Consider the following 24,612-nt stretch of genomic DNA (forward strand, 5'->3'; position numbering starts at 1 on the left):
ATAGTAGAGTAGTTATTTTATTACAAGGTACAGTACAATGGTTTTACTGAATAGATTTCAATAAACTCTGGAACTAGAAGATTTCTATAAGAATTAACAATACAAAATGTAAAGGTAACACATTTCAGCATTGGTATACTAGCTGTGCATGAGCATTAAACCAAATACAAAAGTCTGAAGATAACTAGCATTATTAACTAATGACAGTATAAAAAAATTGCAAACCATGTACCTCCAAGGTAAATATCATTTCGAACTCGGGGGGACCTTAAAAATTGCTATCCCAATCTTGATAATCGATCAAACATAAAAACATGATCGAACAAATCAAGAGAACAGCCGGAGGAGGAGGTGCCCACTCTTGACCTTTCCTCTTGTCTTCATAATTTTTTGTGCAGTTTAACCCAAATAAAATGACATCAACGCCCTGGCATTTTGGTGACACTATACAAAAAAATAAGTTATCTCATGAAAGTGAGGTATGTAATCTATAAGCATTAACAGTGAAAAATCTGAAGGTAGTAACAAGTTTCATTGTTGGTATACTGGCTATGCAACAACATTAGAATGCCTTAGCTAAAAAATCTTTAATACATCCACAATCAATAGCTAACCCTGAAATAATCCAGTGACATTAAATGGCATTGCTTAAATTTATCGGTGGCATTAGACTGAGTGCGGCATTAGTTAAATGTGGCATCACTTTAGCAGTAGCATTGCTTGACTTGACTACTGGCGTTATACTAACAGCAAAAAAGTGACACTAAGAGCATGGGAGGCCCATTCGGACAGTGGGCGCACTAGTACGATATACCTCCACGGACGCATAGAGTGGTGAGGCAGGTATGGTGGCCCAGAGCAACAAATATCCAGGAAGCATATGTGGATTACGTCCCATTTTTGTTATGTTTAGCCACCTTTTTCCTATGTGAGGACAACAAACCGATCGACCTGGTCATTCTCTATTGCGTTGTCATGCCATTCTACCCTTCTTCAACCAAGAGACACGAGACTCGTTCCTTAGCTACTGATTTTCCCCTTTTCAACCTAGATGCGGGTTCGATGCCTACTCTCTTGGACAGTACAGTCTCCCTTCCTTTCCTAATTCAACCCAGACATGGATTAGTCTGCATGAAGTAGGGTTTCCTTTAATAGTGAAAATTAAGGTTTTCGTCTGCGTGACCAGCAAATTGGGAAGATGGTGGAGTGGAAAAAGATCCACATGCAGCGACATGGCAGATGGGGCAATAGAACAAGGGTATGGTTCAAAAAGAGGTAGCATACCTAAGGGTCAGCGGGAAGTGGCTTTGCTCGTGGTCGTCATCCTTCGCACACACTATGACAGCAAGTTTGGGGACGGAGGCCATGCCGCGCGGGCGCTAGGTCTGAGAGGATGGCCTTGTCATCAGCGTGACCTCTCTCACCGACGACATGTGCATCAACGCTGCACGTCCTTTTCTTCCCCAGCGGATCTGTGACCACCGGTGAGGAGGGAGAGAGAGGCCGTCTTTTTTAGATCTAGAGAGAGGGTGATAGTGTTAGAAGCAAGTGGGCAGCCCTTAGCAAGAAAGCTCTGAAGCTCCAGCTTATATATCCTTTTTATACTACTAGTACTAGAGGTGGAGTAGTGGTAGGGTAGTTTATATTTTCTCTGCAAATAGTACCAGTTAGTCGTACTTCAAAATTGAACGGCACGCCATTAGAAAAATAAAGTCGAGAAATAATGCGGCACCTCGGGCCAACCCGGCCAGATCGCATTTTGCACGACAAATTACACACCATGTTTCGTTGACATGTGGTCCCGTTTCAACATGTCAGTCAAACGATAGCGTGTCCTTTTGTACAATTTTCAAAAGGACGTGTAGGCCGGGGCGCCTCTTCGTGTACCGTGGCAAACTGGAAAACGTCCACCAACTATTCGCCTTTCCCTCTCGATTTGGAATTGATGTCGCACGCTCTTCCTCCCTCCTCCATTTGCCTTCACCCTTCCTTCTGCCATTGTTTGATCTTCTTCTTCATGGAGGGAACAAGCCGGAAACGACCCCGTTATTCTTGCCCAGATCTAAAAGATGACGTGGTGGGGGAACTCATTGATCGGTGAGACGTCATCACCTCGGCTAGCATGGCAGGTTCGTTCAAGCCCATTCTTGACTCAACTAATAACATCATTACAAGGAACCCAAGGGTCCAGGAGTGGTTTGATCTCCCTTCCCTTCTTCGCTATAAGCCTTTTCGCATGGGCGCGGACGACGGAGGCCTCGCCTTGTGCAAGTTGATGCCGCTTGATAATGATACATGTGAGGTCAAGATGCAATCGCTTACGGGTAAGTCCTGGGCTGGCGCAAATGGAGATTGGGTTGTTTATATTAGGTACAACTGCGAGTGTGAACTTGTGAATGTGTACACTCGTCAGCGGATTCCACTTCCAAAAATCTCAGAGGGCGCTGAGATTGAGCACACAGATGATCTACGTACGTTCAAATACGATCATGGTGACTGTCGTCTACTGAAGATAGCAATTTGTCGAGTTCCCAACTTCTCTTGGAATTACAAGAACTATCAAGTTGTTGATATCTTCGACAAGCTTGTTGCCTCCTTCATTTTGCACTGTTTTAGCACGGAATCCTTATGCTTTCGGTACATTTTTCTTCCATCGTAATTATAATTGTTTCATGGACATGCATGCGGGTTAGCAAGTTCCCTTTACTAATTAACCTTCTTCTTGTGTTTCCAAGATCCTGTGAACATTCCACCGCCTATACTTGAAAAAATTTATAAGCAAGGGGGAGATGACGATGGTGATGATCACGAGCATGAGGAGGAGCAGAACTTATATACTCAGTGGCACCTGGCAACTAATTCTGATGGATCACCTCTCCTTGTCTGTATACAGTGCACTCAGACTGTAACTACTGAGGAAGCAGGTGTAGTCTCCCATGGTTGCCCTCTCCTGACCTATTCCAACAACCCGTTGCATGGTATTCAGGACGGATACTAGTTTGCTAGCGCCAACACCTTCTCCCTGGTACATTATTGATAGTCTTGGAGCAAACTCGCTCTTCCTTGGACAAAACTATACAATGATGGTGAACGGCGATCTAGCTGTAGTTGACACAACATTACTACCATTTATGAGAATCAACTGTATCTATACCTTGGACATTGTGGTGGTTCCCTACCCTAGTCCTGATATATGCTGCTTCAGCCTGGATGATCAGTCCTGTGTTGCTCTCGATATTGACAATAGCTGGCCCTTCCCAGAGCACCTATGGTTCAAATCAAGCGTTTCCAACGCCGAGGATTGGTTGAGTTGAAGTTCATTTCATTTCTTGTCATTTTTTGTGTGATGAAAACTTTAGTATTTGCTAGAATGTTTTGTTGGAAATAATCCATAATCCAACATGTATCCTCGTTGTCATTGTGTGTTGACGACTTGTTGTATTTAATGAATGGTACATTTCAGTTGCAAATGCATGTCATAGACTCAATTTATGAATGGTTTTCGAGTCACTTCTTGGAGTGTGAGTATCGTAGTAGTATAGCCAGCATCCAGTTAGTATATGAAGTTGCCACATAACATAGAGCCAACCTAATATTGGAGTATGCTAGCCCTCCACCGGCGCGCCGCTTCAAATGCCGGAGGAAGTGAGAGGTCGCATCACCTTGTGTCCAGATCTGAGATGCCACGTGTACCAGATGAATGACTCCAACTTCGACCACCTTGATGCTAGGTGCGAGCCAAGGAACACTGTTGGAGAGACCCCCCTCATAATTTTCCTGCATTGGTCATTTGATTCATAGGATAGAATGCTATAGGATTTTTTCCTATGTAATCATGTTTTAATTGGCAATCTAGCATCCACTCCAACTTTTGTTTCACTTCCTTTGTTCCTACGAAGAGAGTACTTGCTCTAAATGATGTGCCGCTGCAAGAGCCACCTATATTAATTAACCATGCTCTAAAAAGGTGGACCAGCTTTGGCTATAGTAGTACTGTACTAGGTTAGTAGGTGACCTTGCGCTTGGCTCTTCTCCTCTTCCGGAAGTCAAACAATAATTATGGTACTACAATAGTACTTCTGGCAATCTGACACCAAATGAACTGCTACACGTCCACCTCTTGTAAGCAAAAGTTTCTCCTCGTGTTGTGAGCCACCGCGCACGCGTTGGTGAGGGAGAAGGCATAGTAAGCAAGCTTCTTGTCGTTCTGCGAGTTGACGGGACACATCAAAGTTATTTATTAGTACTCTCTTCAAAAAGGGCCGACCATGTCCATGGCTACCATCTCGTGCTCTGTCATTGAGTACATGCACTATTCACGTGCCATCGAGGAGAAAAAATATTGCGTAGTACTAGGTGCCATCGAAGTGCACGACTCACTTACGCATTGCATATCTCCATTTTCTTGCATGACACGCCACCTTGATGCTAGATGTCCCGTGTGTCATGGAGGCATATAGTATGATTTCGTAAAATGGAGGCATATAGATGTCCCGTGTGCCGGCAACAGGATGAACAAAGCTCATGTCTTAAACGAAAGAGTGGAAGAACATAGATTCCCGACGACCGAGAAGGAGCTAGAAACCTCGGGGTGGAGCGTCTGCACTCATAATATTTTATATTATTAAGAGATATAAAATCAACCAAATCTCTCCATGTTCCTATACCATTCTACAGTACTATGAGAATAACTTTGAACGTAAGCCATTGATTCACTCTATCCAATGGTCATAGTTGGAAAATCCAAACAAAACCAAGCATTGGATCAACTCTTTTTTCGAGATCAACTCTTTTAGCACTTAGATTGTTGCCGCCTGCCACCTAGCCCACCTATATATCCACTCACATGCGAAGAACACATGAGCTATCCACTCAGATTGTATGTTAAAAGAATAAAGGTCGATAACTAATGCGGCACCTTGGGCCAACGTGGCCAGATCGCATTTTTGCACGAGAAATTACACACCATGTTTCGTTGACATGTGGCCCTGCTTCAACATGTCAGTGAGATGACAGCGAGTCCTTTTGTACAATTTCCGAAAGGACATGTAGGCTGGGGCGCCTCTTCATTTACTGTGGCAAACTGGCAACCGTCCACCAACTCTTCGCCTTTCCTCTCGATTTGGAACTGTTGTCGCACGCTCTTCCTCCCTCCTCCATTTGCCTTCACCCTTCCTTCTCCCATTGTTCGATCATCTTCTCCATGGAGGGAACAAGCCAGAAACGACCCCGTTATACTTGCCCCGATCTAAAAGATGACGTGGTGGGGGAACTCATTGATTGGTGCGACGTCATCACCTCGGCTAGCATGGAAGGTTCATTCAAGAACATTCTCAACTCAAGTAATAACATCATTACAAGGAACCCAAGGGTCCAGGTCCCCTATCTTCTTCGCGTGACCCTGCTGACTAGCGCGGGGACGAGGGAAGCCTCGCCTTGTGGAAGTTGATGCCGCTTGATAATGATACGTATGATGTTAAGATGCCATCGCTTGAGGGCAAGGCTTGGGCATGCGCAAATGGAGACTGGGTTGTTTATATTGGTTACAATTGCGAGTGGGAACTTGTGAATGTGTACACTCGTTAGCGGATTCCACTTCCAAAAATCTTTGAGTGCCATGAGGTTGAGCACACAGATGATCTATGTACGTTCAAATATGATCATGGTGACTATCGTCTATGGAAGATAGCAATTTCTCGAGTTCCCAACCGCTCTTGGAATTACAAGAACTATCAAGTTGTTGCTATCTTCGACAAGTTTGTTGCCATCGGTCATGGTACGACTGGATGGATATTGCTCAAAAATCAGTTTCTATACACGGATGTGTACTATGATGCAATTGAATACGAGGGTCTTGTGTTTGCTGCCACCACTCATGGCACTGTTTTTGCATGGGATCCTCGTAGTTTCGGTACGTTTATCTTCCACCGTAATTATAATTGTTTCATCCACATGCATGCGAGTTAGCAAGTTTCCATTCTCTACTAATTAACCTTCTTCTCTACTAATTTTTATAACCAAGGGGGAGATGAGGACGAAGAGGGCCAATATACTCAGTGGCGCCTGGCAACTTCCAATGGATCACTCCTTCTTGTCTATATACAGCCCACTACTGATGTTACTACTAAGGAAGCATGTGTTGTCTCCCATGGTCGCACTCTCCAGACCTATTCCAACACCCGTTGTATGGTATTCAGGATGGATACTACTGTGCTAGCTCCAACACCTTCTCCCTGGTACCATATTGATAGTCTTGGAGCAAACTCGCTCTTCCTTGGACAAAACTATCCAATGATGGTGAAAGGCGATCCAACTGCTATTGACACAATGTTACTACCATTTATGAGAAGTAATTGTATCTATATGTCAGACATTGCGGTGGTTTCTGTCGGTGTACTAGAATAGGGGTACCCTAGTACCCCGAACTTGTGCACGGGCAGTTGCAGCACCCCGCGGCAAAGGCTTGCTGGGCGAACGCCAAGATCCCCCAAGGTTCCCTTGGAGCCATCCAAGAACAAAGTATTTAAGCTAAGGAGACAAGACCCCAGCAAGAGGAGCTTGCCGGGAAGGCCAACCAAGGCGCTCCAAGGAACTTGCCGCGACGCGCCACGCGCTCCGGCAAGGCAACAAGGCCCCGGCAAGAGGAGCTTGCCGGGAAGACTAAATAAGGTACCCCGAGGCCCGGTGAGCGACGAGCTTCTGGACCCGGCGAGATAACAACAATGGCAAGGCGCTTGCCGCGGCAGGCGGCCACTCTGCACCCACGCTCTAGCGCATCCACCAACGTGTCGCTCTGGGGGCCTCTCCGGGCGTGCATGGCGGGAGGCTGTGCAGCCAGCGGTGCGCAGTGGCATGCGAAGCTGACAAGATCGCCATCGTGGCGAACGGTGGCGCCCCTAACGGTCCTTTTCTGCACTGTTCGGGCGACTCAGACGGGCATTTAATGCCCTTGTCCCCTGCCGTCAGGGTTAGGTAGGGTGCACTGTACAAGCAACTGTATCAACTACCTTGCTTTTTACGTTTTTACCCTCCTCTGCGTTGCCACCTGTCGGTGACCCCTTTAGCGTATAAAAGGAGGCCCATGCGCAACGTAGCGGGGGTTTGGACAGTTTGCTTCGATTCATTCGTAGCCCAGAAAACATCACACTCTCTCGCTCGAGAGCAAGAACACCAGATAATACAACCAGACAAGCAGCAGTAGGAGTGTTATCTCTCCGGAGAGCTTCGAAGCTGGGTAAACTGCTTGTGTGCCTCGCCTCGATCTGCTCTTCGTGCGACCTCCGCCCCCCGCCGAACCGAAAGGGGCCCGGTCCGCCGGCCCCATAGGTGTTCGTGGATCAGTTTCCCCGACATCTTTGGCGTGCCAGGTAGGGGGTGTTGAGATTGTGTGAACCAGATCCGGCGTTCACACGAGCTAGATCTTTATTCCATTCATCAACATGCCACCGAAGAAGAAGACTTCGGCGGCAGCCGCTCCGTCCACGTCACTTCCGCCAGCGTTGGAGCAAACAAGTGGTGAGATGGACGCCGGCAGAAGAAAGGACGTCGACGAGGAAGCTCATGATGCCGCCAGGTCAAAGAACAAGGCTGCACAAACCTCGGCGACTGTACATGTTCCACGCCACTCTCAGGAGGCGCAAGATCAACAGCGTCATGGCACTAGCAGTGCCATACGCATGATAGCCCAAGACCAAGCTGGTGGATCTCGGGGCGCTCAAGACCAGCATGCACGCCAGCGTGCTGGCACGAGCGGGGCACGGTCGCCTGGACGGGATACTGCTCCTTCTAACATAGTTAGAAGTTCGAGCACGTCCCGCTCCTCGCGCCGTCCGCCACTGCTACCCACCACTCTAGCAGAAGCTTTGGCACGAGCTCAACTTCTCCTAGATTACCCTCCGACGTTGGACAAGATCGACGAATGGAGAGCCACCATTCAGAGTCTCATCGGCTACGCCAACGGCGACACTCCATGGCGGCCGAGCGCGTCGCCGCCGCGGCAGGACCGCCGGACGCGAGCCGGTGGCGACGAAATGGGTGGAGGTGCAACTACCATGCAATCACCGCCCCGAAGGCCAAGATCACCGACTCGCCGGATCCACCTCGACAGCGACTCCACTGCATCGTCGGATCCACGAGCTCGTCGCGATCAGCGCCAAGTTCTTCATGATCAACAACAAGAAGACGCTCGAACCCGCATCGAGCGCCGAAGAGAAGCGCGACGTCAATCCGACAAGCGCGATGGGCCCTCTATTGACATGCATGCGCCAGGGGAACCAGGCGATCTGCCGTACGCAGTAGGTTGTCCTACGTTCACTCGTGAGCTGCGGCAAGTCCAGTGGCCCAGTACAAAGAACTTCAAGCCAGACGTACCGGAGAAGTACGACGGCAAGACGCATCCGTCAGAGTTCCTCAGCATCTACACCATTGCGGTGCAAGCTGCCGGGGGACGAGATGACAAGATCCTTGCCAACTACTTCCCACTGGTGCTCAAGCCCAATGTCAGATCCTGGCTCATGCACTTGCCGGACAACTCCATATCCTCTTGGGCTGATCTGTGCCATCAGTTTGTTGGCGCCTTTACAGGCGGACACAAGCCTCATGGCCAGGAGAGTGATCTTCATCTGCTCGCCCAGAAGGAAGGAGAGCCCCTGCGCAAGTACATTCAGAGGTTCAGTAGTGTGCAGCAATACATCCCAGACGTCCACCCTGCCGCGGTGATCAGCACGTTCCATCAGAACGTGCGGAACCGCAGAATGCGGGAGGAAATGGCGATGTGCAAGATCAGGGACGTCAGTGAGTTATATGCACTGGCCGACAAGTGTGCGCGTGCTGAGGAAGGGAGGAGACTCCCCGGAGAAAATATAGGAGCGGGAGGATCTGACAGTGAAGATGCTGCCCCGACAAGGAAAAACCGGCGGCGGAACAACAGAAGGAGGAAAGGCAAAGAAGTGCTAGTTGTTGAGCAGTCCGGCAACGGTGGTGGCGCCAAGGAAGCCAAAGCTAGTGACTACGGCAAGGAGGTTGCTGCGGAGGTGGCGGTCGCCGACAAGCAGGACGGCACCAACAAGAAGTATTGCAAGATTCACCGCACCAAGGGCCATGATCTTCAGAACTGTAAGAGAGTCGAGCAGCTTGTTGAGCAATAGAAAGCTGAATACGAGCGGTGCGACAAAGAGAAGGCCCGGGAAGGAGCTGGTGGATCCGGCAAGAAACGTCCCGACCGAGGAGGACGCCGCGGCAAGGCCAAGCAGCGGCAAGGAGATAGACCTCCCCATGGCCGCGACAAGGATGAAGATGATAACGAAGATGAAGATATGGATGATGAGGAGACTGATGAGCAGGAGTTCCAGAAAGCCATAGAGGTCCTGTGCGTCGACGGTGGTGCTTCTCTGCATGCTTCGCACCGCCAGCTCAAGCAGTGTGTGCGGGAAGTTAATGCAGCAGAACCACCCGACGAGTCACACAAGCCTCTGAAATGGTCCGGCACGCCTATCATCTTTGATATTGAGGACCACCCGGATCGCATAACTGCGGTCAGGTGCTTGCCGATGTTGGTTTCACCAACAATCCGCAACCTCAAGGTCACTAAGATGCTAGTTGACGGCGGGGCCGACTTGAACCTGATCTCCTCCGTGGTGCTCCAGAAACTCCAGATCCCTGACAGCGAGCTCGAAGAGACCGGCACATTTCAAGGAATCAACCCGGGAAGGAGCAAGCCAAAGGGAAAGATCACGTTGCCGGTAACATTTGGCAGCGAGCTGAACTTCAGGACCGAGAGGGTCACGTTTGACGTTGCCGACTTCCCATTGCCTTACAATGGAATCCTTGGCCGACCGGCACTCGCCAAGTTCATGGCAGCCTCTCACTATGCGTACAACGTACTGAAAATGCCAGGCCCAATAAGTGTCATCTCTGTCCCTGGCGACAAGAAGGATGCTCTTATCTGTACTGACAAGATCTACCGGGAAGCCGCAGCCGCAGCGGAACAGAGGACACTTGCCGCTGAAGCTCCCGGGGGGAAGAAGAAGACCAAGTCCGGCAAGATCTCCGATGCCCACTCCGGCAAGCGCACCTCTTCGGAGTGCTGCGCTACCGTCGAGGACGCACCATCGAGCTCCACCGGCAAGTGTAAGAAGGCAATGGCAGCTCCACCTGAGACTAAGAAGGTGTCCACCAAGGAGGATGGCACTGGTGGTACCTTCACCATCAACGCCACTCTTGACCCCAAATAGGAAAGTGCGCTTGTTGCTTTCCTGCGGGCGAATGTCGACGTGTTTGCGTGGCAACCGTCTGATATCCCCGGTGTTCCCAGGAAAGTGATTGAGCACCACCTTGCCGTCTGTCCTCATGCGCGGCCCGTCAAGCAGAGAGTCAGGAAGCATGCAGTAGAGCGCCAAGAATTCATCGCAGAAGAAATCAAGAAGTTGGAAGCAGCAGGCCTTGTCAGAGGAGTACTACATCCCACGTGGTTGGCCAATCCTGTTGTTGTGCGCAAAGCTAACGGGAAATGGAGACTTTGTATTGACTTCACTGATGTTAATAAAGCTTGTCCCAAAGACCCATTTCCCTTGCCGCGTATTGACCAGATTGTTGACTCCACAGCCGGATGTGATTTGCTTTCATTTCTTGATGCATACTCAGGATACCATCAGATCTTCATGGCAGAAGAAGATGAAGAGAAAACCGCATTTATCACCCCGTGTGGCACGTACTGCTTCGTACGGATGCCTTTCGGTTTGAAGAATGCTGGTTCAACATTCGCAAGGGTAGTCCACCATGCTTTTGAGCCGCAAATACACAGAAATGTGGAAGCTTACATGGATGACATAGTGGTCAAGAGCAAGAACAAGGCGACCCTGATTCAAGATTTAGACGAAACATTTGCAAACCTGCGCAAGATCAACCTCAAGCTTAACCCCGAGAAGTGCGTGTTTGGAGTCCCTTCCGGCAAGCTTCTCGGGTTCTCCGTGTCTCAGCGGGGAATTGAAGCCAATCCCGACAAGATCAAAGCCATTGAGCAGATCGATGCACCAAAGCACGTCAAGGATGTACGAAGGCTTGCCGGTTGCGTGGCTGCTCTCAGCAGGTTTATCTCTAGATCTGCCGAGCGCGCCCTACCATTTTTCAAAATTTTGAAAAAGGCAGGTCCAATGAAATGGACTCCGGAAGCGGAGGCTGCGCTGCAGGACTTGAAGAGATACCTGTCCTCCACTCCAACGCTTGTCGCACCTAAGCCGCAACCAATCAAGTGGTTAGTGCTTAGTGCTGCGTTAGTGGCGGAGAGGGAGGCGGATGATGAGCCAGCAACCACGGCAGATCCATCCAGCGACAAGCAGGGTGCTTTGTCGACAAGCTCTGGTCCCGACAAACATGGGTTTGCGCAGGAACATGATAAGATGCCAAGGAGAATGGTGCAGCGCCCAGTTTACTTTGTCAGTTCTCTTCTACAGGGGGCTAGATCAAGGTACCCTGGTGTGCAGAAGTTGCTTTTCGGCCTCCTCATGGCCTCGAGAAAGCTGCGCCATTACTTCCAAGCACATGAGATCACAGTCGTCACTCGCTTTCCGCTGAAGAGGATACTGCAAAATCCAGAAGCAACGGGCAGGATTGTCGAGTGGGCGCTGGAACTGTCAAGCTTTGGCCTCAAGTTTGAGAGCACCTCAACTATCCAAAGCAGAGCATTGGCAGAGTTCATAGCAGAGTGGACGCCAACCCCAGATGAAGAAATTCCAGAAACGAGCATCCCCGTCAAAGAGGCAAGCAAAGAGTGGCTGATGTACTTTGATGGTGCCTTCTCGCTGCAAGGCGCCGGTGCAGGCGTGCTGCTTGTCGCACCCACCGGAGAGCACCTCAAGTACGTAGTCCAGATGCACTTTCCCAAAGAGCAAGCAACCAACAATACTGCAGAGTATGAAGGATTGCTTGCCGGTCTCAGAATTGCAGCAGACCTTGGGATCAAGAAGCTCATTGTCAGGGGTGACTCACAGCTTGTCGTCCGACAAGTGAACAAGAACTACCAGAGTCCGTTGATGGAAGCGTATGTTGATGAAGTGAGGAAGCTAGAAGAGCACTTTGACGGCCTACAAATGGAGCATATCCCAAGAGCTCAGAATGATATTGCTGATGGCCTGTCAAAGTGCGCCGCACTAAAGTTACCTGTGGAACCAGGGATCTTTGTGCTTAAGTTGACTCAACCATCCGTAACGCCCTCAACTGGACAAAGCAAGAAGAGGAAGTTGGTTTCCGGCGACTACTTTCCGGCAGAGCTCCCCGAAGCCGCCGCCAAGAAAGTCCCCAAGATCAACACCAAGGATGCTGAGGGGCAGTCTGCTCCGGCAAGCCTTATGGTTTGTTTCGTTGAAGCAGACGCTCCCGACAAGTTTTGCTCCGGCAAGCTTGCCGGAGAACATCAAGCTCCGGCAGGACCACAAGTCCTTGCCGTGGAAGCTGATGTTCCCACAGCAGAAGATGTGCCTTTAGTCCTTGTTGTCGAGCCACAAGCTCCAGCATGGGCACAACAGATTGTCCACTTCCTTCAGACAGGAGAACTTCCTGAAGAACAAGAAGAAGCGGAAAGAGTAGCCCGACAGTCAAGTATGTACCCGTTTGTCGATAGCTTACTGTACAGAAGAAGACTCAACGGCGTGAAATTGAAGTGTATTCGCCGGGAAGATGGACAAAAGCTATTGGCGGAGATACATGGAGGCATATGTGGACACCACATTGGCGCAAGACCACTTGTCGGCAAAGCTTTCCGGCAAGGTTTCTTTTGGCCGACAGCCCTCCAGGATGCAACTGCACAAGTAACCAAGTGTGAAGCGTGCCAGTTCCACTCCAAACAGATACACCAGCCAGCTCAAGCTCTCCAGACAATCCCTTTATCCTGGCCATTTTCGGTCTAGGGGCTCGATATCCTCGGCCCTTTCCCCCGAGCTGTCGGGGGCTTTGAGTACTTGTACGTCGCAATCGACAAGTTCACAAAGTGGCGGGAAGTGCAGCCAGTGAGGAAGGTGACAGCACAGTCAGCAGTCAAGTTCTTCAGGTCAATTGTTTGCCGTTTTGGGGTCCCTAACAGGATCATCACCGACAATGGCACGCAATTCACGAGCCGCACCTTCATGCAGTACGTCCAAGACCTTGGCGCCAAGGTCTGCTTCGCTTCTGTTGCTCATCCAAGAAGCAACAGTCAAGCAGAGAGGGCAAATGCTGAAGTGCTGCGCGGGCTCAAGACCATAACTTTCGACAGGCTGCACAGGTGCAGAAGGAACTGGATCGAGGAGCTGCCGGTGGTTCTTTGGTCGATCAGAATGACGCCAAATCGAGCCACTGGCCAGACACCTTTCGCTCTAGTCTATGGAGCAGAGGCAGTTCTCCCCGCGGAACTCGTATACGGATCACCTCGAGTGCTCGCTTATGATGAGCTTGAGCAAGAACAGCTGCGGCAAGACGACGCGCTGCTCCTTGAGGAAGATCATCTTCAAGCTGCTGTACGAGCTGCTCGATACCAGCAAGCTTTGCGCCGCTATCATAGCCACAAAGTTAAAGCCAGAAGCTTCGAGGAAGGCGACCTTGTTCTTCGGCGCGTTCAGTCCGCCAAGAATTCCAACAAGTTGACGCTAAAGTGGGAAGGCCCTTATCGGGTGAGACGAGTCACAAGGCCTGGTGCTGTCCGCCTTGAGACCGAAGATGGCATTCCGGTGAGCAACTCCTGGAACATAGAACATCTTCGTAAGTTTTTCCCATAAGGCGCGGTTGCCGGAACCCGTTCCGGCAACCACCTTTTGTACAAGTCTTGCCGCTGTTGCATGTAATCCTTTGTACAAAGCCGGGCGCAGATCCCGTGCATAAGTAAAACCCCATGTGCTCCGCACAGCTTGTCCATTTCATGCGTTAGTTCCTTTCTTGCATGCGATTATCTGACACTTTGTGCAGCACCTACATCCGGTAAGCAGTAACGAGCCGAAGAACTGCATATTATTATTTTCTCTTCTTTCTTTTTCTTTTAAAGGAAAAGAAGGTTCTCTCGCACACAAGTTTGCCGGGGGGGAAGGAGAAGATTGTGGTATGGGCCAGGTGTCGTTCAAGCAAAGACTTGCCTTACCGGGAAGCAAATGACAGAAAAGCTAAGTTGCCAAAGTTTGAGCAATCACTTTTTAAAATTTTGAGTTATCTTCCTCGAACGACCCTGCTTTGTATGGAAAACCTGTGCGCGGAGGAACCAACTCGTGGCTAGTTGCGCCCTTACTTTGTTTCGAGTCCGCTCAACAGATTAAGCGTGCTGCATCTAGTCGCGACAAGGTTTCTTGTCGGAAGCAGCGCCGCCAGCAGGCTGCTGAAGTTCCGCACTCAGCGCTCGCGGCTCGGGCGCCTGCGCCGACAAGTTCCCTAGAAGCGTAGGGTAATAACATACAAAGGAAGGAATCTAGTAAAGGAAATAACATAGCAATTGATAGACAGAAATAAAGTTATATTACAAAGATAACTTGTCGCAGCTCTAACACACTGTTTTCATAACATGATCAGCAGTGACAAGGGAAAAGAAGGAATGGGCGGCCTAATCTACGCGTCCGCCCTCGACTCTCTTGATCTCGCTCACCTTGTCCACAATGGGTGCGACAAGGGCCTTGAGTGCATCCAGATCGGCGTCAGGCGGCAAGGACCTGAGGACGTTGGTGAAGCTGAGGCCTGGGTTACGGAAGGCCACCTTCATCAGCACCTTCTGGAGAACCCCGGCGCAGATTTTGCGCGACTCGTCGGCCAGCTGCTTCGGGATCCTCTCCCGGAGCCGCTGGAGTGCCGTCGCCACGCCCTTGAAGAACAGGCTGAGCTTGGCGCTGGGTTGAAGACTCTCGTCGGAAGGATACCCAAAGTCCTCCATCCCCAGCTGCGCCAGCTCCTCGTTGATGACTGCGGCAGTGTTCACCAGACCCTCGGTCCAGTGCTCCACTGTGTGTCTGAACGAGTTCTGGGTAACTGTAATGCTCTCCAGCAGCACCGCGTCAGCCTTGACCTTCTCCGACAAGGTCTTCTCCCGCTACTTGGCGGCCTCCAGCGCCTGCGTCAGCGTGGCCAGCTTCAGCTCCAGGTCTGCTTTGGAATCCTTGGCGGCGCTGAGCTCCTTGCCCCTCTCAGCGAGAAGGCCTTGCAGCTCACCGTGGGCGGCAGCATCCTTCTCACGCTCACGCTTGAGCGCGGCAAGCTCCTCGCCGCTCTTCCCAATATCGGCCTCCAGCTGCGCCACCTTCTCCTCTAGCTCTTTCTTGGCAGCCTCTGCAGTTGCCGCGGCGTCCTTTGCCTCCTTGAGCGCCCCGCCAAGTGCTCACTCACGCTCGGCGAGCTCTTCCTCGTAGCTGTCGAGATTGGCCTTCCGCTGCACTAGTTCACCTTCCCGCGCGGACTGCTTCTCGGCAGCCAGCCTTTGTTCCTCCTCAGCCTCGGCCCTCTCGAGAAGAAAGGTCGTGCGCTCCTCGTCGACTCGCTCCCGCTCCTGCGCCAGGGACCGGAGAGCTTCTTGATTTTGGCCCCGGAGCTCCTCTGCGCGCTTTTCCATGTCAACTCCCGCCTTCGCGACAAGCGCTTCCCGGGAAGCCAGCTTGGCTTGCCGGGTGCAGTAGAGTGACAACAGCTTCCGCAGCAGCTGCTCCTCCTCAGGCTCGCCACTGCTGCTGCCGGGCGCGTCAACCAATGAAAGTCCGGTAGAGGCGAGCACCTCCCCGTCAAAAGTCTCCCCCTCGACCGGCGCCCTGGAGCTCGACGCCCAGGGTAGCTTGATGAAGATATTGTCACCGGCCTTCAAGTAGGCGCCAGGCTGGGGCTCCTCGGAGCCCGGCTCCGCAGAAGCGGCAGAGGGTTCGGCGGTCGGCGCAGCGCCCGGCGCTCCTGCGGCCTCAAGGTCGTCAGTGCGATCACCCGACCCCTCGCCGGCTTCCGCAGCAGCAGCCCCGGCGGCCTCCTCGCTGGCGGTCTCATCAGCACCGGCACCTTCCTCGCCGGTGCCCTCTGTCTCCATTGGCTCAGCCGTAGATGGGTCTGAAGAACGAAGAAGGGAGGAAAATCAATTAAAAATCCAAGAAAGGAAAAACGGAAGAAGCAGAACCCAAGGGAAAGTTTCTGAGCAAGTGGATTACCTGCCCCAAGATCTTCAGTTGCGGCCTCGGTCGCCGCAGGATCAGCAGTGCCGTCCCTTGCCGGAGAGTCCCCCCTTGTCGGAGAGCGCTCCCTTGCCGGGGACTCCTCCCTTGGCGGCGCAGTCGAAGCAGGTGGCACTTCGGGACCGGCCTCCGGGCGCTCCTGATGAGGCTGCTCTGCTCCTGCACAAGTCAACAAGCAAGATATCAACAAAGGAAAAAGCACTCAAGCGCGCCCGGCAGCAGAAGGCTAAACTATGAACTTACGTTGGGGGCTGCTCTAAGGGGTAATTGCCGGGTCTGTCAAGGTGGTCTCGGGCCCACCTCCTGCTGACACGATGGGGTCATCCTCGATGACGATCACCGCGGCCTTGGCCCTCTTCGCCGCTCTCTGGGCCAGTGTTCTGAAAAGAAAGGAGTCCAGATTGGAGCAAGTCAGATACAAGATATAAACAGCAAGATTAAAGGATTATAAGAACACCAAAGAAACTCACTCTTCTTCCTCCTCGTCAGAGCTGAGCGCGGAAAGATCGAAGTCCGGCCCTCCTCCGGTGCAGCGAGGTGGAGGAGTAGGATCCCTTGCCCGCTTGGCGGGGGCAGTGGTAGTGGCCCGGGAAGATCCCGCTCTAGTTACCGCTGTTGCGTGAGGCGCTCCCGCGGCAACATTGCTTGCCGCGGTAGAGCGTGTCGCGCGGCTCGGTGGCTGTGGAGCCGGCTGCCGCCCCGCTGCGTCCCCGGTCCTGCGAAGGCACCTCCTTGGCGGGGCCGGGGGCTCCGCCTGCGGCAAGTTCTCTGAAGGCTCAGCCTCCTCCTTGCCGGCCTCGCTCGGCTCGGCTTCGAAACCGGCAGGCTCCTCCTCGCCCATGAACTCCGCGCGTTCGGCAAGGTTTGCCACCTCTGCAGCCTCCGCCTCCTCCACAGTAAACCCAAACACACCCGCAGTAGCTGCGGCCGCAGCCTCTTCCGCCCTAGTAGCGATGAGCTGCAGCTCCTCATCGGTGGTGTCACGGGTGAGGCTCTTCTGCTCGTCAGCACGGACCGGCACTTCATCCAAGGTGTCGAAGAACGCTCGCACAACGTCATCCGCAGGTTCTTGCCAAGTTGGGACAATGCCGTGTGAATCGCACAACGGCATCATGGCGCGGATCCGGTCAAGTGAAGAGTTATTGCACAAAGGAACTACGCCCCTCGGCAGTGTGAATGGGTGCTGGGGGTCGCGTTTGAATAATTCCAAGAGCATTGCGTCCAACTCCAAGACGGTGAAGTTGTAGTTGAGGCCCGGCCGCAGCCTCATGATGTCCGCCGAATTCTTGAATTCCCAGGCGGGCCTCCCCCTCTCCTGCAGGGGGCAATGCGGCGGCGGAGGAAATCTGCCCCGACAGCACCTACGGTGAGCCCGGCAAGCCTGAGGCGAAGAATCCTAGTGATGGCGATCTTCAGCCTCTCGTCTTCCGGGGCCACGTTGCTCCAGTCATTGCCGCGCACTATTGGAGTTTGGCGCACGGTGGTGAAGGGCTGCGGATTCTCCTCGACGATCCAGCACCACTCCGCTATCCACTCCTCCCACTTGCTGCGGAGCTCACCCTCCAAGTACGCCTCCTTCTTGCCGACTCTCGAGATCCAAGCAATCCCTCCGGCAAGCAGCTCTCCTCTCTCTACCCGAGGTATGAAGTAGTGGCGGAAAAGGGCTACACTAGGGTGGACTCCGACAAAGTTTTCGCACAAATGTGCAAAAACTGCCATGGTCAGGACAACGTTGGGGGTGAAGTCAAGGAGGCGGAAGCCATATGTGTTCATAATATCACAGAAGAACTCTGAGAAGGGCGGGCAGAGCCCGCAATAGAAGAATAGCGGGAAGAACGGGTACCCATTGGGAGCCAACTCCGAGGCAGCGGCCGGGAGTACCCTCGTGCGCGGATGCGCATGCGTCTCCGTCGCCCAAACGAGGTAGAAGTACTCCCTCAGCTCCTGCACGCCGAGCTGGGGGGTGAAGATCGCCCGCTCCTTCCGCAGCGCCGCGAGCCGCTGCGCCTCGGCCGACTTCACACCCTTTCCCTTGTCGGCTTTCGGGGCCATGGCGGAGGTGGTGGGGAAGGTCGATGGTGTGGTGATGCTGGTGGCAATGGGGGGGGCGGAGCGCTGCTCTCTCGGCTACGAGAAGAGGGGGGGAGCGGCGGAGTTTGTGAAGAAGGAGTAGCAGCAACCAGCGAGGGGGAACGAACTGCCTCTGTTTCCTCTGCTTATAAAGAGGGACGGGGTGGACGTTTCGGCCTTCCAAATAAACAACCACCCACGATCTCTCCCACGATGCCGCATTCAACGCATGCCGTTATGGGAGAGCGCGGTGGATACAGAGCAAGATTTGGCGTGACCCAGCCCGCGTGTGCCCGTGCCCTGTCTTGGGCCTCGCCCAACAGCGCTCGGCACTGTGTCTGGTCCAGGCCCGGGGGCTCCTGTCGGTGTACTAGAATAGGGGTACCCTAGTACCCCGAACTTGTGCACGGGCAGTTGCAGCACCCCGCGGCAAAGGCTTGTCGGGCGAACGCCAAGATCCCCCAAGGTTCCCTTGGAGCCATCCAAGAACAAAGTATTTAAGCTAAGGAGACAAGACCCCGGCAAGAGGAGCTTGCCGGGAAGGCCAACCAAGGCGCTCCAAGGAACTTGCCGCGACGCGCCACGCGCTCCGGCAAGGCAACAAGGCCCCGGCAAGAGGAGCTTGCCGGGAAAACTAAATAAGGTACCCCGAGGCCCGGTGAGCGACGAGCTTCTGGACCCGGCGAGATAACAATAGCGGCAAGGCGCTTACCGCGGCAGGCGGCCACTCTGCGCCCACGCTCTAGCGCATCCACCAACGTGTCGCTTTGGGGGCCTCTCCGGGCGCGCGTGGCGGGAGGCTGTGCAGCCAGCGGTGCGCAGTGGCATGCGAAGCTGACAAGATCGCCATCGTGGCGAACGGTGGCGCCCCTAACGGTCCTTTTCTGCACTGTTCAGGCGACTCAGACGGGCATTTAATGCCCTTGTCCCCTGCCGTCAGGGTTAGGTAGGGTGCACTGTACAAGCAACTGTATCAACTACCTTGCTTTTTACGTTTTTACCCTCCTCTGCGTTGCCACCTGTCGGTGACCCCTTTAGCGTATAAAAGGAGGCCCGTGCGCAACATAGCGGGGGTGACAGTTTGCTTCGATTCATTCGTAGCCCAGAAAACATCACACTCTCTCGCTCGAGAGCAAGAACACCAGATAATACAACCAGACAAGCAGCAGTAGGAGTGTTATCTCTCCGGAGAGCTCCGAAGCTGGGTAAACTGCTCGTGTGCCTCACCTCGATCTGCTCTTCGTGCGACCTCCGCCCCCCACCAAACCGAAAGGGGCCCGGTCCGCCGGCCCCATAGGTGTTCGTGGATCAGTTTCCCCGACAGTTTCCTACCCTGGTCGTGATATAGTAGGTCGCTTCAGCCTGGATGATCAGTCATGCGTTGGTCTCGAGATTGACAGTAGCTGGCCATTCCTAGAGAATCACTTGTGGTTTAAAGCAAGTGTTTCCAACGCCGAGGATTGGTTGAGTTGAAGTTCATTTCATTGCTTGTTATTTGTTGTGTGATGCAAACTTTAGTATTTATAATGTATCCTCGTTGTCGTTGTGGGTTGATGACCTATTGTATGTAATAAAATGATATGCCTGTGATAAATTTACTAAATTTATGAATGGATTTTGAGTCGCTTCTCTGAGTGGGTGCTACGATGAGGCAAAAAAATATTTTCCGAATACATAATTGTACGTGCACTGCAACAGGTTATTGGATGAGGCCAATCAACAATAGTACACTATTTGTACTAGCTTCAGATGCTGCACTATCTCTACATCTACCTAAGTAATACAACAAGTTTTAAACTTGAGACCAGCCACCCATCCTCACAAAGAACACTTTTTAACCTAGCACAGACTCCAGGAAATTTGGCCACAGTGTGAGGTGGGCCATATGTTAATGTGTTCGCTGTACGTAACCATCACCTTGAATCCTCGATACTAGTACTATAAGTAGTAGGAGTAATAGGGTGGCATGGGGCAGAACAAGCATTCACGTCTAGGAGTACGGCACACGCCACCAACATGACTTCCATCTGACACCATATTTGTTGGAGTTCGTGCTATAGCAATCTCTTCAACCTCGTTCTTTCTCTAACTCAGCCAACATGTGGTGGGCGAGGTGGGGGTTTGCTGATAGTCGGTTTCCTCAATTGCGGTACCACTTGTAAGGCCAACTCCAACGCACGACCCCAAGCGGACCTCCGTTTTTACCGGATTCTGTCTGTTTGGGTATGGCAATGGGGTCGTGTCCGGGACATTTCTCGGATGCGGCGGCCATGCGCCGAATGCGCGGACGCATCCCGGCAGCGTACATTTTTCTTTGCAAACACATATCTTTTTTCATCATTGATTTTTTGGTACATGGAAATATATCACCAAAATTTTGACTAGAAAAACAAGAACCACAAGAATACATTTTAGAAGATGTCCAACTTCCATAACTACACCTGTAAGTTGGATTAGTGCGTTCTCGATGCATTCATTATTGATCTGCGGAGGCTCGATCCTGCGTGCTTCTTCTTCGAGTGTAAAGAAGTAGACGTGTCTAGCCTCTATTCTATCAACAAGTGCACTAGTCCCATCTCTAAGCCTCTATGCTAGCTAAAAGTGCTAGAACATCTACTAAATTGCGCTCTATCAATATATCGTTGTACTCTTCTTCCCAATACCAAAACTTGCATCCATTCTACACAATAAAATTTTAAGTTAGCACAACTAGTCTAATCCGAGAGCACAACCGAAGATTTGGTCGAGTTCTTCCTCCTTTTTCCGACATGTGGGACATCCAGCATCCAGGTCGTGTCATGCAAGAAAATAGAGTGGTAGGTGAAGCCATGTGATGTGCATCTTGGGTTAAACTGTAATAATCTTACTACTCTTGAGTAACTCCAAAAGCGGCCACCGAAGATCTTTATTGGATTTGTTTTTCATCACCAGCACGTCGAGGTGAAAGATGTGCAGGTTCAGTGGGTCCTCTTGCGTTTTCACTGACATGTGGGACCGCATATGAGCAAACAGACGATGGGCTTCGCGCATCTGCTGGCTGGCTGAGAAGAGAGATAGAGGAGGGCTGAGCACGGACTCCAGGAAATTTGTTCTACGTAACCAGCACCTCGATATAGTGGGGTGGCATGGGCCATAGCTAGCATTCATGTCTAGCAGTACGACGCACACCACCCACACGAGTCCCATCCGATACCAATTTTCTTGGAGTCTGTGCTAGCTATAGCCATCTCTTCTCCCTCCTGTTTTCTCAGCCATCGCACGATGGGCGGGGTGGGGGTTTGCTGATAGTCGGTTTGCTCAACTGCGGTCCCACTTGTAAGTGGAAATGCAACATAGCACGCATTCCCCCTTGAGCGGTGTGCCGGACAAACCGTGTGGGGGTGTGACGTGAACACGGCAGGCTTTTCCTTTTGAACTTGTAACTTGTAAACTTTGGTTATGCTCCATGGGGCGACCGATAGATAGAAATAATGATTTTCCCTAGAGTAATGAGAAGTTTGGTTCTAGCGCTGTTCATGCATGGAGTACATAGGAAAATTATGAAGTTGATGTGAAAGGTAAGATAATTACTAGTAGTACCATATACTACTACATGGATTTGACGGAAAGATAAAGATACATACGGATCCATCAACGACATCCTCACGCCCTAGTGCACCGGGTCACCAACCGACGTGTGAGGAGCAGCGGCGTTGGCGGCAAGCTCAATGTGCTTCTAAACAATGCCATCCAAGGTTCCCCTGCGGTCCAAGAAGGCCAGCGTCCTATCGTCCTCCTCTTTCATGTAGTAGTCCTTGTGGACGATTTGCGCATAGACGTGGGTGATTATGTCGATGGTGTCTTGCTGTGCCAGGCGATGCGCGGCGAGCGCGACCTCGAGGTGGACATTCTCCGGCGCGAGGGCGGGCAGTCGCAGGGCCACCAGTGCGTCAAAGAGGTTGTCACCATAGAGGCCATTGAGGGTGGCAGGCATCACAGAGCCTGGGCGCGTGGGTTGGAGGTGTACATCAAGGTCGTCCGCGAGCTTCTTGATGATGGTGAACTTGTCGAGGAAGCCGACGAGGACCTCGTCGAACAAGGAGACGAAGCTGTCGTCCAACCGACCCCTCGCCCTGGCGGCCTCAAGCACTACCTGGAGACGTTCCTCGGTGCCGGGCCGCAGGCCGGAGTTGTGGACCATCTGGCACAGCCGGCTGATGCTCGCACTCATCGCCTCCATGGGTCTAGCTTCTAGTCAACTGATCTTGCGATTGGAGTGATCACTCTTTCCCTTGGGTGCGTAGGGGCATAGGATTTCGTAGATTGTACTGGCGGGAGCCTTTATATGAGAAGTGCAGACTGCATTGAATTCATGTGGGTGTTGGCCATCTACTCCTCACCCCTATAATGCACCTGCCTTTGGCTATATGAAAGGTTGGCCAGCCACCCGTTGGGCCCACGTGTCATACACCCAAAGGCAGGTGCAGTAAGTTAATGAAGCTGCGTCCCCCTCCGTGCCCGTGCATGCTCTCAATGACTTGAGACTACCAAACATCACATGCAGTGGTTAGTTCATTCCATGTAATCCTATTAAGTAGCAAAAAGACATTAAGTTATCTCGCCGATGGGAATAAAACAATACACCATGTATTTATTTACAGAGGGAGTAGTACATTTTTTGTGACATGCATTACTAGATATTGCTAGTCAAATACTAAATCCAGATGGACGTGGTAGTACTACTAAATCCAGATGGTGGTGCTAGTACTAGTAGTAGTAGTACGACCAATGTACTACCCATTGGTCAAATTATTATGTGCTGCTCCTCACAATGAAGTGACAAGACCCTACGCCGGAGATGACACCTGAGTATAGGCGCCATGTTCGACATACGATAGTCAGCCTCATCGTCTGCAGTCACTATCATCATGGCTGTAGACCTAGCCTGCTTACAACTAGCCATGTTAGACATAATTTCCCGTGTGTAGATGCCTGTGCATTACACGGAACACCAAGATTGGGGGGTGGACGGCGCCGGCAACGGCCATCGCGCCAGATTTTTCCATGGCCTTCTAGATGTGGTGGGGAGGAGATAAGGCTGACTGTGAGAGACAAGGAGTTGTTTGTAAATAGGTAACAAGTGCGGGTGTCGGTGTCAAAACCGGCGGATCTCGGGTAGGGGGTCCCGAACTGTGCGTCTAGGCCGGATGGTAACAGGAGGCAGGGAACATGATGTTTTACCCAGGTTCAGGCCCTCTTGATGGAGGTAAAACCCTACGTCATGCTTGATTAATATTGATGATATGGGTAGTAAAAGAGTAGATCTACCACGAGATCAAGGAGGCTAAACCCTAGAAGCTAGCCTATGGTATGATTGTTGTATATGGAGTTGATCGCTTACGGACTACAACCCTCCGGTTTATATAGACACCGGATAGGGTTAGGGTTACACAGAGTCGGTTACAATGGTAGGAGATCTTGAATATCCGCATCGCCAAGCTTGCCTCCCACGCCAAGGAAAGTCCCATCCGGACACGGGACGAAGTCTTCAATCTTGTATCTTCATAATCCAGCAGTCCGGCTGAAAGTATAGTCCGGCTACCCGAACACCCCCTAATCCAGGACTCCCTCAGCGGGCATCTTTTTGCAAAACTGGAGAAGTTTGGTTTGTATGTGTCAGATCTAGATCCGATGGCTATTGCCGAAAGATTGCAGGCACAACATCATCACCAACTCAGGACCTGTTTGATTCGCAGGATTTTGAAAACGCAGGAATAGGACACGACAATGTTACAAGTTTGAAACTGATATTACAAATGTTAGGAGTAATGCTGCAGCTACGAATAGGGAATTACTAGGAAGTTTATGTAAGAACTTTCGTTACTTTAGGTGGATGCATCATTATTGTACAGACTAAAATCCACCGCCCTGACAAGTCACAAATGGGCAAATAAGTTTTCGAGTCTCTGGCCACTTGATGTTTCAAAAACAAATTCAGCTTCTAGGAAGACTTTGTCATTTTGGCTTAGACGCTTATGGTGATCAGCACGCCATTCATTGTTGTGCCAGAGAACGACAAACCTCTTTACCTTGAGCACATGCTACGTCTTGAGCTTGCGTTGGTTTTCCCCGAAGAGGAAGGGATGATGCAGCAGAGTAGCGTAAGTATTTCCCTTAGTTTTTGAGAACCAAGGTGTCAATCCAGTAGGAGGCCACGCTCAAGTCCCTCGTACCTGCACAAAACGATAGCTACTCGCAACCAACGCGATTAGGGGTTGTCAAGCCCTTCACGGTCACTTACAAGAGTGAGATCTGATAGATAGAATATTTTTTGGTATTTTTTATATAAATATGCAAGGTAAAAAGTAAATGCAAAGTAAAGAGCAAAACAATATTAAAGTGATGAAGATTG

The sequence above is a fragment of the Triticum dicoccoides genome, chromosome 7A, assembly GCF_002162155.2.
Source record: "Triticum dicoccoides isolate Atlit2015 ecotype Zavitan chromosome 7A, WEW_v2.0, whole genome shotgun sequence".
In the NCBI taxonomy this organism is placed as follows: domain Eukaryota; kingdom Viridiplantae; phylum Streptophyta; class Magnoliopsida; order Poales; family Poaceae; genus Triticum; species Triticum dicoccoides.